At 36.8% G+C, this 16,788-nt stretch overlaps 1 long non-coding RNA gene across 1 annotated transcript in view; it reads left to right on the top strand.

Moving 5' to 3' along the window:
• The window catches only part of LOC104985570, a 115,332-nt gene that overhangs the window by 79,246 nt on the left and 19,298 nt on the right, over positions 1-16,788 (top strand). Inside the window, exons 3-4 of the long non-coding RNA XR_824928.1 lie at positions 73-126; positions 1,357-1,484. This is a non-coding gene — a long non-coding RNA (uncharacterized LOC104985570). The remainder of the gene's footprint in view (positions 1-72; positions 127-1,356; positions 1,485-16,788) is intronic.

Here is a 16,788-nt window from a genome sequence, read left to right as displayed (position 1 = left end):
AGTGTGACTGTGGTCAGATCATGCAAAGTATTTAATGCAATGTCATAAATTTTTTTTTTCTCTCTTGTGTAGAATGGTGAATCCATTGCTGTTTGGAGGAGTGAAGTGGTATAATTTTTTTTAAAGGTATTTAAACCAATAACCCTGTTTTTTTTATTTACCACAAGTATTTTTAAAAAACTCCACCATGGTCAAACTGATGTCTCTATAGAGGAAAGGGCCTAACAAAGTGAGGCAAGATTGTATTGAAAAACATTTCTTTCATTTGCAGAAAAACTTGCCATATATGTATTTTTTTTTCTATGAGGTCATATTTTTCTCCGGTTTTAAGCCTCACATATAAAGAGTCAACCCACATACCTATGCCATTGAGAAAGAAAAAGGACAATGAGAAACATTGAGAAACCTTGAGAAAGAAAAATCATTAGATTTACTGATAGACATTAAAGACCAGTACATTAAGAATTACTCACTTCAAAAACCACTACAATATTGTAAAGTAATTAGCCTCCAATTAAATAAATTAATTAAAAAAAATTACTCACTTAAATTGTTCAGTAAGTAACAAAAGGGGCCAAAGTGCTTGGTTAAAAAAAAAAAAAGATTATTCCAAACAACAAACCCATTTGTGTTCAAGCAAATAGCTGCTCCTTTTTCATTTCATAGACTTCCCTGATAGCTCAGTTGGTGAAGAATCTGCCTGCAATGCTGGAGACCCCAGTTCAATTCCTGGGTCAGGAGATCTGCTGGAGATGGGATAGGCTACCCAGTTTCCATTTGGTACTTATTGAAATGTCTATAATTTATTCATCTCAGGATACATTTATACATCTGTAGTGCCATTACTTTGGCTTATCTAATTGTCTTTGAAATTAAATAAACTGTTGAACAAGATAAAAGATAAAACTCAAGGGAGAACAATGGATTTAGACAAAGTTGTTCTTGAGTGGAAAATAGATCACAAAAGTAAAGGATTTTTGTCAATTGGTCTGTAATAACCATTGTATGCCTTGTCAATCATGAATTTAAATTCTCTGAATTTGCATTTATAACTCTATGGATTATATTGCATTCATCTCCTGATAGTTTCCTCCATACTTCAATTATCTTTTAAATGTCATAAAAACCAAGTTTTTAAAAGTGCAGTTTTTCCAAGTGCAGTTCTTAGTTATGTAGAACTGACTCTGATAGTTAAGAGTGGAATAGGAATCAAAGGCTATTCCAAGTGCAGTACAAATGTGCAGTCTACAAATTACAAGCATGGTTTGGAATTTACTTTTCTAAATTTTAATTTGCATCTATTTAATTAACTTATGGTTTCCTTCTTTCTGGAATATTCTATGAAACCTTCACTAGGCTCCCCAGGAACCATCAGTGGAACAAGTTACTGGGAATGTGTTGAGTCTCCTTAACTGGGGAGAGGACCCAAGGATGTTACCATTCATGTTGAAGAGTGTTACCCCCGTGGAGAGCACAGACCTTAGGTAAGAAAGACTGGAGTTTGGATCACTGCTCTGTCTCTTGCTAGAAGTGGAGTCTTGGACAAGGTATTTAGACAGTCTGAATTTTGGCTTCCTCATTTGAAAACAAAACAAAACAAACAAAAACTCACCTCCTGAAGTTGTTATGCAAAACAGTGAATATATATTTTCAATATTTATTATCAAAATGCTTTGCACAGGGCTGGTATAATAATACACATTTATTAAATGTGAACTCTCAGCATCAGTAAGTTATTGAGCTAGAACATTTGAAGACTTTCCAGTCTAGGGATTATATAATACTCTTTTTTTTTTTTTTCTTAAATTACTTGTCTGTACTTAAGATTCTGCATCCAGTTTCAGTGTGTGGAGGTTTTCCCCACAGCACCAAGCAATTATGACCCCAGGGAGTGTCCTACAATTCAGTCCAGTTCTGACACAATCTACCCAGGGACATCATCAGATTCCATAGGTTAAGGGCTTAGTTCAGCAAGACTACTTTCTGCTTCAGATGCCAATCGTGAATCCAGTTTATCGTGTTTTGACCTATTGGCTGTAATCAGAGGTCCCTCTACCCTCTCCTTGGATTCCATTTATTTGCTAGGGTGGCTCACAGAACTCGGGAAACTAGTTTACTCACTAGATTACTGGTTCATTATAAATGATATTAAAGGATATGAAGCAGCAACTGATGAAATATACAGGTCAGTGTCCTGAGGAGAAAAGCTTCTATTCTGGTGGACTTTGGGACATGGAGGCATGTGGAAGTGTTGTAGCTTGCCAGCCCAGAACGGATTCAAACTCTGTCCTTTGGGGCTTTTATTGAGGTTATTATTACATAGGCGCGATTGGTTAAATCATTGTCTGTTGGCAGTTGACTCAGCCTCCAGCCTCTCCTCTCCCTGGAGGTCAGGGGATGGAATTAAAAATTCCAAACTTCTTATGATACTTTTCTGTCTCTGAATTCACTCAGTATGACAATTTGTGAGTCCATCCATGTTGCTGCAAATGCCATTATTTCATTCTTTTTGAATGGATTTATAATATTCCCTTATATACATGTACCACATGTTTATCTGTTCCTCTGTTGATGGACTTTTAGGTTATTTCCATATCTTGGCAATTGTATACAGTACTGCAGTGAACAGTGGCATGCATGTTCCCTTTGGGACCCTGTTTTTCTTCAGGTGTATCATGATTTAATCAATTGATTAAATGAGTGGCCATTGACAGTTGACTTGACCTCCAGCCCCTCTTCCCTCCCTGGAGGTCAGGGGGTGGGGTTAAAAGTTCAAACCCTCCATTTCTGGTTGTTTTTCCTGGTAATCAGCACCCCTCTGTAGGATCTATCCAGAAGTCACCTCATTAACATAAAAAAGAGACTTTCATTGTTCTTAGCACTTAGGAAATTCTAAGGGTTTTAGGAGCTCTGTGCCAGAAGCAGTGACCAGGACCAAATACATATTTCTTATATATGAATCACCACATCCCAGGACTGCTCGTTTTGCCTGTAACATTTGTGGCATTCACTTGTTATTTATCTTTTCAGATGTTTGTCTTATCTTCACTTAGATAGTAACTTTATTGAAGGCAGGCACTGTGTCAAGTTTATTACAAGTTTTTCCCTTGGGTATATGGAACATAATCTTCTGTACATACATGATTTTCTAAATCTTGTTTCTATTGATCATGCTGATAAATGTATTTGAAAACCTTTCCCCCTACCTTGTCAGTGTTTGGTAATTCAGCTTACATGGATGTTTATTATTATTCCTAGGGAGTAAGAAATATGCAGGAGTTCTAAATATCCTAAGTGAAAGTCACTCAGTCGTGTCTGACTTTTTGTGACTCCGTGGACTCTACAGCCAGAATACTGGAGTAGGTAGCTGTTTCCTTCTCCAGGGGATCTTCCCAAATCAGGGATCAAACCCACGTCTCCTGCATTGCAGGCGGACTCTTTACCAGCTGAGATTCCTTTTATTCTCAAGGAATAGCTTAGACCCCAGAAACATCTGGTTCATTAAATGAGTGTTTACACATTTCCACATGAATTTGCTTAAGGATTCATAGAGTGACAACTTTGCACCAAATTATACTTTAGTGGCTTCCAGCATCTTTAAAAATGAAGAAAATAAAATCATTTTTTTAATAGTTTTAAAATTCAAAGGATGCTTTCAATACTGATTTGAGAAAAGGAACAGGACCAACAGCAGAGTACAGGTGGATACAAATGAATATGCAAACATTGAAGGATAGACTGAATTCCCAAGCATCCTGATTATTGTTTTTTTGAGAGAAAGCTACAGGGGGAAACGTGCTCATGAAAAGTCTTCCTGAGCTTGTATTTTCATAGGGAAGGGAAAAAATAGTCTGTGATTGAAGTGTTCTACAAGGAGGAATCATTCCAGTGTCTCAAAGAATGGCGAGAACAAAAAATATACTACTTGTCTGCCAGAACCATTCCCCACACAGAAACTTATTATCTGCAGAGATTGTTTTAGATAATTCTACTGTGTGACATTCAAAAAGTATACCAACTCTGCTACATTCAGGCATGAGAAGCTAGTTTTCTGCCTGGCCTTCTGAGATTTTCTTCCACCTGCAAAGCTGTCATCCTGTACTTCAGAAGGAAAGATTTGGGACGGAAGAGAAGGGAAATTTTACCTTTCTGCAGATTTGCCCCTAGGGTTAGTGATTCACTTCAAAACACAGTTGTGTTCTCCCATTATGTGATCAAATGGATGCTTATATTCTGTGTGACTCAAGGCAACCATAAAGCTAAAAGAAATAATTGGAAGGATGGATGTCACTGACATGGGAGGCTCTTTTTACATACTTATTTCCGTTCAATCTTTTTGTTCAATACTCATTTTTGAGCTTGCCCTCCAGTGCTATCTACCTTTCTGCACTGGATCCATTCAGAGTCTGCCCTTTCAGACACTCTAATTTTCCTGCATTTAACCTTTAAAAAATTGACAATTTTTCTCCTCTTTACAATTTTATGACTTTTGAGTCTATAGAAAGCAGGAAATAAAATGCCATTTCCTTTCTCCAAATTAAAAATAAAAGAAATTTCAAAAGAGAACAGAAGACAAATTGTTAGACTGTCAAGATCTTCCACGTTGAGACATCGGATAATGAAATCAAAATGGATCATCAAGTATAGGTCAACTCATTTGCATTCAAGCATTTCTTTAAAATACTGTGACATGGGAGGGTTTTCTACAAACCCCAAATGCAGGTTATTTTGAAATCATCTTCTAAAACATCCTATTTATATTTAGCCATTGTTTCATAACTACTGACTTGCAGGAGAATGTTAGGAAGTATAGGAGAAGAGTAGCTAAGAATTATGAACTTTTAGTCATTATTATTTGTTATATTTGTTTGAAATATTGTCAAAGATTTTCCTATAATTTATCAATCTGTGAATATTGAGTTCAAGTATACAGCAATGGGGTCTATCTCTAGTGAGAAGAATACATAAAATATAAAGTAGCTATATTTGGACACATGGTCAAATATAGTCTAACAAATGAGAGGATATCTGAAATCAAAACTGTTTTGGAAAAGTCTAGACTTTCTAAAACATTCAGTTACCCCAAAAGAATGTATGTGTGTGTGGTGTGCAGCCATTTATTCTAAGTAGAAGTCCAGTGAAATGTTGTACAGATAATTAACAATAAGGAAGAAGACTTTACTTAGTAATACAGTTAGTACTCACAAGAGGCCTTGTTAGAAACTCTGGCCTGTTGTTTCCATCAGATTTTATCAGTCACAAATTTCAGGTAGACACTTCGCTTTTACAATAGTTTTCATGTTTTCAAGAGTCATCATGAAATCAGACAAACAGTAATTAGAACTACTGCTATTCTAGATGCTAAAAATTAACAACAATTCTGAGGATGTCATATAGAACATGATATTAGTAGATTGAAGTCCACCTATGGAAGAAATGAAGTGGGCATTACATACTTGGTACAAACTTTTCCTCTCACCCAGTTGTACTTAACCTATTTGAGTCCATTTTGTTATCATTCGTTTATTTTTTCATTAACATATATTACTTTTGTAGTGTTTTGTGCAGGCAAAGGTTGGATAAAAGATCTTTATTGAAATGTTATTTCCTTAGATTAAGTAATTTGACTGTAATTTTTATAGAGTACATGTTTTTAGTAAAACTCATAATAACTTATTGGTGTTCAGTTCTAACTTGATTCTTAGCAAGATAGAGTTTGTCCAGTCTCTCTGTACAAGTATAGAAAAGATTCTTCAGGATCCATGCTCTCCAAGTTCTCCAATGACCTGTTCACGTATGTTATTAGATTCTTTGGTCATGATAGAGACGTGTAAAATTATAAAATACGAGTGTTTGAAGGGTGATTGGAGGCCATACACCCGTGCACACGCACAGAAACATGTATATAACATACATGTTGTATTAACCCTTCCGAGGCAGAAGTCTTCCACTCCTTTCCTCCAAATGAATTGTTAGGCCAAGAGTAGTCATGACTAATCATTCACTAAGCTTTGCCTTCTCCTATGCCACTTCAACTCTTCTCCCCTCTGAAACCTCTCTGGGGAAAAATAAAGCACTGCAGCAGAAAAGTACTGCTTCTTAGACCTGGGAGCCTAGGAATCTAAAACAGCTTAAGTTATTGGTGGAAAATCAATTTGTTCTGACACTGTTTTTGAGGAAGGGTTTGAGATCAATTTACCGTAATGCTACACTTGTTCCTGTCAGTATGTTTGCTCAAAGAATGACATTCTGCCAAGGAAAGAGACAAGTATCTAAAACCTTCAGTCATTCATGAATAAAAGCTTTCCTATTGGGCAGTGTTGTCTGATCATCCTTGGTGTCAATTCATATTTTCTTTGTGCCTTGCTGATATTTTTAATGAAACTCATGATTAGGATATCATACTTATTAAAAAGCCAGGTCCTTTGTGCCCTAAAGAATTGAAGAAACATAACCAGGCTATATAAACAGAATTGAAAAAACGTAGCTTTTCTTTTAGCCATACTATATAAATGGTCTAGTAGTGGGCTTTTCATGACTGTGTAGGGGCTGATAAGTGGGCCCATTTAAAGGCAGTTCCCCTGATCTCTCACAGAATATGGGAGGGAGTGATGTCTAGAAAAGTCTGCTGTCTAGGCAGAGAAACTGCTATCAAAATAAATTATCAAGTGTTTATTATGTTTTATGTTTGCCTCTCATCGTAATTCTTCATAATTATTTAAATAGTTAGTTGTCACGATATCCAGTCTTCTGAGACTTGGAAATAGACCCTAACTAGATCAAGAGAGAAGGCAATGGCACCCTACTCCAGTACTCTTGCTTGGAAAATCCCATGGATGGAGGAGCCTGGTAGGCTGCAGTCCATGGGGTCGCTAAGAGTCTGACACCACTGAGCGACTTCACTTTCACTTTTCACTTTCGTGCATTGGAGAAGGAAATGGCAACCCACTCCAGTGTTCTTGCCTGGAGAATCCCAGGGACGGGGGAGCCTGGTGGGCTTCCGTCTATGGGGTCGCACAGAGTTGGACACGACTGAAGCCACTTAGCAGCAGCAGCAGCAGCAGATAGATCAAAAGGGCTATGAATCCCTATTTGGGCAAGAGGGAGAAGAGGTTTTTTGCTGTGCTTGTGAATTTATCATATGTTAATTTTGCATTTATTGAGTATTCACAGCTTAGTGTGAACAACTAAATCTACTTAGACATATTAGGCCATTAGGGTCTTTTCATACACTGTGCATTCAAGAGTCGAGGGCTGTTTCTTACTGGGGTCAAAGGGTGTAAGACAAACATTCTTTGTAATTTTCCTGAATGGTGAAAGGGTTAGTAAATACTATGAATTTTTATGTAAATATAAATATATATACATACATATTCTTTCAATAAAGAAATCTCATGCATTCTAACACTGTATTAGTGTGCAGTATCCAAGATATCAGACTGTCTGGCTCCATATTCTGTGTTATCTCATATTCTGTTTGGAGGAGTGTTTCTAATGACTGTGATCTGTGAAACCATGGGGGTCCCCAAGACCTTTTCAGGAGTTGCCAAGACCTCTTCACGGGGTTCTTGAGGTCATCCTATTTTAATAATTGGACAGTTTTTTTTTCCATTTGCACTCTCATTCTTCCATGGATGTATAGTGTTTTTTTTCCAAAGATTGCTTAGTAAGTGATTATGTCATCACTGTTACAGATAATAAAATGTGTCCTTGTGCAGTCTTGTATTTTAAAGACTTCTTAGTATTAACTTTTAGTAGGGAAAGGAAAATATCAGTAGATATAGCCCACATATACAAAAGCTCTTCAGAGTTCCTCAGTAATTCTTAAAAGTATAGAGGATTCTGAGACCAAAGAATTTGAGAACTGCCTTAAAGAAATAAATTCCTTATCTTCCAAAAAGAACACAATCGATAGTTTCAGTAGAAATGAATTGGCAATACAAATATTCCCTGGTCATCCTAGTGTATCAGGCCTCCCTGACATGGTTTATTTTTGGATGCCAGAATCTTGCCTATTTTCATAGAGAAATATAACTTTCTTGGAGGACAGGCTTTCATGCATCCGTTAGAACAACGTGTCCTGCAGAACAACCCTAACTATGTATACTTTAGTTTACTTTAGTTAGTAAACAATTTTTCAGGAAGACCTACAGATCTCTCCTTACTCTTTTGCACTCAGTATTATCACAGAAATCCACCTTGAATTCAGTTATATTTGGAAGATTTGATCCTATGAAGACTTGGTCTCTTTGAGGTCATTTGTTTGTAGTTTACTATGACCAACCAAAGGCTTCTTTGGAAGATAATCTCTTTGATATTCATAATATAGGAAAAAAATTCTTGCAAGGCAGTCTGAAAAACCTTGGATTATAAGAATTATAAAATCCTTTTAGGTTACTGTCTGACTCTGATTATTGGGAGACTATCTGAAAAAGCTGCCAAATTTGACATGTTTGTGTGTGATACACACTAGAGACAATTTTACAAAGGGATTTTTTTTCTTAAGATACAGGACTTTGATCCAGGTTTTTGTGAACCAAACACTGTTTTCAGACACTCAGTCTTTCACAAATTACGGTGGAATTCTTTATCCAATATTAAATATACATTTAATATGACAAGAATCATAATAATTTATTGACTATATTTTAGAGAAATCATCAGTTATCAGATCTTGAAGAGGTTATCTTCAAGTTCAAATGATATAGAGACCCAAAATTTTGACTCAGAAAAGGTTAATTGCAAGTTGTAGAAAAAGTAAAAGTTGATGATTTTTAGTATATTGAAGATCCGTAAATCAACCACCTGATAAGTGAGAACACTTTTCAATGTGCCAGCCATTTTATTTGCACCAGATTTCCTGGAGTTCATGAATAATATTGATTGGGGTAGTTGAATTGATTGTGCGACAATCCCCATTAATCATTGAGACAGCTGATATGAGCGTATCAGCCTTAGGACAGTTTGTTTATTTCGTGTATATGGATGTAGCTTTAATTCCCAGCACAGGAGTCTTCAGAGAAATTTACTTAATACAAATATTTTTTTCGACTGAGTACACATTAAAGAGTCATTTTCTCCAGTGCAGTAGGGAACATGAGCTCAGGGACATGGGCTCAGCATGTTGACATTGCATTTAAGGTTTGTAACAAAGGACTTTATTCTTCACCCTCAGGCTTAGAAATGAGCTCTGGTAAATCTATACCAGGAAACCATCTGCAGGTGTATTCATGGTGAGGATGGAGTGAGCCTCTGTCCACGAAGGAGAATAAAATGCCCCTGAGCATTGTGATTATGTTTCCTGAATTTTTGCAGTTTGCTTTCTCCACATCTGGTTACAAGCAAGACCTGGATTATATGTGAATATATGCGAGATGGATGCCCCCAAAGAGATTCCCAGTTGAAAACTCTGATTCTCCCCTCAGAGTTTCTTGGATGAGTACAGAATCTGAAAGCTGGTGGCAACACAAACTAGGAGTTGACTGTGAGAAAACATTTGGGAAAGAGATGACCAACATTTGCTATCTGCATTCAGAATTTCTGAAATATGACACAAGTAAAATAAGAAAGAATATTCACAAAATATCTACAAGGGAAATTCTCTATAATATGATTAACCCCCAAGTTACAGCTTTAATCCATTAAACAATTTTTCTTTTTAAAAGAAACTACTGTAGAATCTTACAGCACAAAAGAATTGGACAGGAGGGTAGAAGTTTATAAAAATGAAACTTGATTTTGATTTTTGTGAGCAGTTAATTTGGAATAATGTAAAACTTTTTATGTGGGGATCTCTTGAAATGCCGCAATTTCTATTAAATCTAACGGTTAGGTAGTCGTCTTCTTTCCTTCTTTTAACTATTCACCCTTTGAGAAAAATGACTTTTTCCTAGATTGTCATCTAGTATTTGTTACATTTTTTGAATTTCTTTTGGCCAAATGTTCCTTTACTTGTTCTTTCTATAGATGCTGAATTTTTGTGTTTTCTTTGCCTCTAATTGGTATGTAAGGGTTGTCTGCTATTCTCTCTCTCTCTCTCTCTCTCTGCCTCAGGAAGGGACCACAGCTTGCATTTGAGTCTCAGAGGGTTTTTTGACCAAACAAATCTTGTAAACCACAGTCTGAGACCCTTGGTATAAGTATCTTACACTTCCCTATACCATAGTGTGGTCCTTAGGGTTACAGTCTACAGAATGACCACCTCAGTTTAAAGAATACCTCTGACGCCTGCCTTTTTATGACCTTGAGTTAGTTTCTTACTGTTTTGGTGTCTGAGTTTCCTCATCTGAAAAACAGAGAATCGATTATACTATAGTTGATTATAGTTTTGAAGGGTAATTTAGTTAATACAGATAAGCTAATTAGGTCAGTGCCTGGCACCCAGAATAATTTTCAGTAGCTGTTATTATTGGTTTGCTTGACCTAAGTGAACCAACAAATGTTTTTTCTCTGTGCAGAACTGTATCTTACAGTCATCACTGACATAGAATCATACTGAGAGATTATAGTAATCTCCAATTATGTAAAATCATTACCTTAGTAACTGTTGTATGAAACAGAGAAGCTCCCCTCAGATAGGGAAGGTCAAAGCTCATCATGAAATCTCAAGCAAGAATTAAATGCACAAGAACCATGGAGTGGGTATTTGATGGATCCTAATCTATGAATTTTCTCATTCTGTAGATCTGTGTTGAGGCCAAGATTTTGTACTTCTAATAAAGTGTCCCAGGTACAAATGATTACATACACACACACACATACATACATATATATGCTTCCTTAGTGGCTCAAATGATAAAGAATCTGCCTGCAATGCAGGTGACCTGGGTTCAATCCCTGAGTTGGGAAGATCCCCTGGACAAGGAAATGGGCAGCCCACACTGGTATTCTTGCCTGGAGAATCCCATGGACAGAGAAGCCTGGCAGGCTACAGTCCATGGATTCACAAATATATTAATTTATATGTAGTAATATATGTAAATAATTATATATATAGTAATGATTATACATATTGTATATAATAATGATTACATATAATATATGTATATATATGTCATCTTAGTAAAAAGAGAAAATACTCAGAGTACAAATGACACAAACAATGATGTTTTCATTTTTTGCCATAGCTCTCTAAATAGACTGTTGAGTCACAATAGAAAAACGTCTTTCTCACAAAACTTCTCCTTCTATGAGTGAATGTTCCCTTTATTCTTAGACATGTTGAGAGTTCTTTGAAGTCTTTCTGGAGTAGCCAGTTACCTGTGAGGAAATTCGACTAGAGGCTCAGGGAGGTTTAGAATGATTTTCTTATTTTGGGCTGTTTCTCAATGCAAGTTCATGTTGGTGTGATGTGAATCTATTTGACAAAAGTGTCAAGCCTTCAGGGAGAGTTTTCTGAAGACTGAAATCAAAGCTGCTCTGACAAATAATTCAAGATTTGTTTCCTATATTTGTTCCCAAAATATTTATGTATTTTATATATCTTAAACGTATTCCATACCTTTCATCATCATAATAGCATAGTATCAGGTAGATAGCAAACAGTGTATGGGAGTCAGTATGCTAATATTAAATTGAATTAGTTTTAAATATTCTAAACTTAAATTTAGACACAAATAGTGCACACACACATAAACACCTTTTCAGGTCTGAAGTCTTCTCTTTTTGCTCTAATGATTTTCATCTTATTCAGCATAAATAATTCACCACTTATGTGTATTATTTTCAACAAAATGCATCTTATATTATTAATATCCTATATACCAGGCACAGGGCTTCCCGGGTGGTGCTAGTGGTAAGGAACCCGCCTGCCAGTGCAAGAGATGTAAGAGAAGTGGGAAGATCCCCTAGAGGAGGGCATGGCAGCCCACTCCAGTATTCTTTCCTGGAGAATCCCGTGGACAGAGAAGCTGGGTGGGCTTACAGTCCATGGGTTTCCAAGGAGTTGGAAATGACTTCGTGACTAAATAGCAGCAACTCGAAGTTCAGAGAGTTTGAATAACTTTCTGAAGATCATGAAAGACTGGTAAACAAGAGAGTCAGGCTATGTATACCTCAGTCTGTTTACTTCAGTCTGTGTACGCCAGGTGGACTCCCAGCTCCCTCACTGCATTTTTCTATAGCCTGGAATTACAGCAATAGAGTTAGAGCGGCAGCCTCAGCTCATTCAGTGGGGCCACATGCAGAAACAGTACCTGGACATTCGGGCCTCTGACTGGGAGAGTGAATCTCCTTTAAAAGAGGACTGAATGTTGATGTGTGGCAAAACCAATACAATATTGTAAAGTAATTAACCTCCAATTAAAATAAATACATTTATTTAAAAAAAAATAAAAGAGGACTGAATGGTCTGCTGACCAAAACTGAGTTCCCTAATTCAGTTTGTAAGTAAGAAAGCTGATATTTTGGAGTCCGAGTCCCCAGCTATTTTTCATCTGGATCAAAATGTTTAGGACAAAATGATATGATTAATATACCAGTACCCAACCCACTCCAGTATTCTTGCCTGGAGAATTTCATGGACAGAGGAGCCTGGCAGGCTCCAGTCCGTGGAATTGCAAAGAGTCGGGCACGACTAAGCAACTAACACACACAACCATTCCCTAACAGGTGTACAGCTGCATGGTATTTGGAAACAGAATTAAAGATAGATTTGTGGCTATAAAATCAATTCTTAATATCATACCTCAGCCAGATAGTTCAGAAAATTACATATGTGCTTAGTCACTCTGTCACGTCCAACTCTCTTGTGACCCCATGGACTGTAGGCCGCCAAACTCCTCTGTGCATGGGATTTCCCAGGCAAGAACACTGGGGTGGGTTGCCATTTCAAGCTCCACGTGATCTTCCCAACCCAGGATCAAACCCGTGTCTCCAGCATCTCCTGCATTAGCACGCAGGTTCTTTACTACTCAGCCCCTGGGAAGCTAAAAAAAAAAAAAAAAATGTATATAGCATTTTATAACATTGATAAATGTAATTAAGACCAAGAAAATTCAATATGTTTAAGAAGCTTCTAAGATAAAGCTTTCACATCTCCTTCATTATAGCTGCAAAGAATATGACTCTCTTTGCTTTAGTACAAGCTCATTTTGTATTCTCATCCTCTCTGAATTATTTGAAATATATTTCTAGTTTATACTTCAGCACTTCTTTCACTTTAGAATTTCTAGTTTGCATATTTCAAAGTTGTTTTTGTTTTGGCTGATATTTATTTCATATCTTAGCAACACTTCTTTATGTTAATTTGACCTTTTCATCTGTCTTTGATACCCTCATCAACTTGAGTAGTCTCTATTTTCTTAACTTGTCTATAAGTGTTTAACTTATGTCTATAGGGATTTGTTGGTTGTGATTTCAAACCCTCTTTCAGTTCTTTCTCTCAGAAACCTCAAATAAGGAAGGATCATTCTTTTAAGAAGTGGTGATCATAGAAAGAATGGAGCAGTACATAAACACAATATATTGCAATTTAAACCAGTTCAAAGTCAGTAGAATATCTTTATATTGGTGTATTTATTGTGAAACATCACAACATGCATTCTAAAAATAATAATTGCCATCATAATATTTAACATTCATTGTGTCAAGAAACTTGCTAGGAGGTTTATTTTATATTAAGGACTATACTCTCCATAATAATACTAAATAAAATATTGCTAAGTACTATTATTACACTTCAGTATACAGATAAGAAAATCAAGGTAGAGGTCACACAGCTATGATGTAGCATTGTCAGGAATACCCATCGTGTGTGTGTGTGTGTGTGTGTGTGTGTGTATATGTGGTTAAAGGTTATAGTCAATAAAATCCATTGCCAAATCTTAATGGAAATGTTATTTAAGAGTCAGATGAAAAGATCAAGTTTGATTCATGATGAAAAGTAGGGGCCAATTTTCTCCTCCCCGACAAAACTGCCCCAGCTCTTCATGGATTAGTACAGGACCTTTCTTACTCCTCTGGTCTCCTTGGATGATGGCTTACTCACCTTAGGTGTGAGCAGAATGGATGGGCTGACTCAAAGGCCATCACCTCTGTGATTCAGTGTCTCAGTTTCACTAGAATTTCATTCATCTGAGTCTGGAGCATGAAATTTAAATGACTTCCTGAAGACTCCAGTTGACTCCCAAAGACTAAATCTCATGTTGGGCAGAATGCCATTCAGATTGTTAATTAAAATGACTGCCAAGTATAGTTGAAAATTTGGGGACTTTAGAATCAGAGAATCTAGGGAGCAAGTTTCAGCTCTGCCATGAACTAGCTCAGTGACCGGGGACATACAAATTTTGCTTCAGAGGTCTTGTTTTCACGAAATGGTTCTGTCCTGAAATTCCTCAATTATATGGATTCAAGAGGGCAGTGGGGTTGAGTGAGCTTGTCTTAGCTCGGACTGCAGTAATAAAATACCATAGGCTGAGATGGGATAGGGTGGAAGGTGGGAGAGAGATTCCAGAGGGAGGAGACATATGTATGCTTATGGTTGACTCATGTTGACGTATGGCAGAAACCAACACAATATTGTAAAGCTATTATCTTTCAATTAAAAAAAAATAGATCTGAACAAAATTAAGGAAATAATGAATAGAAACCACATATATGAGGAGTTATCAGTAATGAAGAATGAATAACAATGCATTTCTCTGATGGCATCATTGCACACTGACAAAAATTAACGACAGTACAAAATAGAGAAACAACTATTTAAAGCTATGGAGAGACTCTCAGTAGATTATCATTTTGTGTATATTATGCCATGTTGCTTACAATAGATAACATCCTGGTATGTATTTTACATTTTAAACTAGCATTGCATTAATAAACAGTACTCACATAAATCTATAATTGTAGAGTTATAGATTAACTAACATTTTTTATTTGCATGTTACTTTAAAAATATCACTATTTAATAAATAAACTACACATACACACACACATGCAAACAAGCTTTTCTAGTGATTCTGCCACATAGCCAAGTTTGAGAACCTTTGTAGTGCACTGAGAACATTGGAAAAGCAAAACAAAACAAAAATACCATAGGCTGGATGATTTAAAAAACAGACATTTATTTTCCCACAATTCTGGAGGCTGAAAGTGAGAAATCAAGGTGCTGGCATGTCTGGTTCTGGTAAGAGTTTTCTTCCTGATTGTAAATGGGGCCTTTTCTTGGTGCATGCTCATGAAAAGAAAAGTAAACTCTTTCTCCTCCTCCTTATAAGGACATTTTCTCTTCCTGTTCTTCTAATCTTATTTCTAATTACATCTTGAATTTCTCGGCCTCTTGACCTAATCTGAATCTAACCACCTCTCAAAAGTCCCACCACCAGTACCATCACATTGGGGGTTTAGCTTCAATAAATGAATTAAGGGGAGAGCATAATACTCATTTCATACCAGAGCTGTTTTAAACATGTCCAAACTGTGAAGTGGGATTCATAAATTTACCCTCTGTAAAGAAGCTCAGGATAATAAAAAACCACAAAATTCTTTGCTATAATTTTATCAGCTCTATGCTGTTACAAATAGTTGTCTCACACTGACCATGCTTTTAGATTAATATTTATGATTGATAAAACAAAATTATTACTTAATAAAATGCAGTTTAATGAATAAAATTTTCAAAATTCAATGTCTTTGGTGCTGGAAATAAAAACAATACTTTCAGGTGTAGTTGATAACAGGAATGATTGTTGTTGTTGCTCAGTTGCTTAGTTGTGCCCAAGTCTGTTGTGACCCCATGTAGCCCACCTGGTTCCTCTGTCCATGGGATTCCCCGGGCAAGAATACTGGAGTGGGTTGCCATTTCCTTCTCCAGGGGATCTTCCCAATTTAGGGATTGAGTCAATGTCTCCTGCATTGGCAGGTGGATTCTTTGCCAACCTGGGAAGCCCAGTAGGAATTGTATCATGGATTTAGGGGAAAGTAATCAGTCTTTACAAAGCAAAGATGTCACTTTCCAGACAAAGTCCATATATAAAAGCTATGGTTTTTCCAGTAGTCGTGTACGGATGTGAGAGTTGGACTATAAAGAAGACTGAACAACAAAGAATTGATGCTTTTGAATTGTGGTGCCGGAGAAGACTCTTGAGAGACCCTTGCACTGTACAGAGATCAAATCAATCAATCCTAAACTAAATCAACCCTGAATATTCATTGGAATGACTGGTGCTGAAGCTGAATCTCCAATATTTTGGCCACGTGATGCAAAGAGCTGACTCATTGGAAAAGACCCCGATGCTGGGGAAGATTGAAGACAAAAGAAGAGGATGGCAGAGGATGAGATGGTTAGATAGCATCACTGACTCAGTGGACATAAATGTGAGCAAACTCTGGGAGATAGTGAAGGATAGGGAAGCCTGGCATGCTGCAGTCCAGGAGGTTGCAAAGAGTCAAACATGACTTAGTGACTGAACAACAGCAATCATTGTTTGACTAAGACATGGTAATTATTTGATATTCTGGGAGGATGATCTTCCTGGTAGAACTTAACCACATAACAAGAAATTTCTCCAATAAAGCATAAGGCATTTCTGAAAGAATCAGAATATGTGACCTATGAAGTTTGAGGTTCAAGTGACCAAGGAAGCCATGGTAGGTCATCCTCAGCTTCTTAGACTTAAAAATCAATGTTGGCAGTGTGGGTAGTCCCAGGGCATCCTGCTTTACTGTGGAGGTGGGCAGCAGAGGGAGAAGGAAGAATGCATATAGGGCATGTAACTTCAACAGAGCAGGGCAGAGAGCAGCTGGGAGGCACAGCAGGCACACAGTCACTACTTAGCAAATATTTTATTG

The sequence above is a fragment of the Bison bison genome, unplaced genomic scaffold (genome assembly GCF_000754665.1).
Source record: "Bison bison bison isolate TAMUID 2011002044 unplaced genomic scaffold, Bison_UMD1.0 scf7180017864050, whole genome shotgun sequence".
NCBI classification, from domain to species: Eukaryota; Metazoa; Chordata; class Mammalia; order Artiodactyla; family Bovidae; genus Bison; species Bison bison.
The sequence above is the reverse complement of the archived record's forward strand: the minus strand, read 5'-3'. Positions and strand labels throughout refer to the sequence as shown.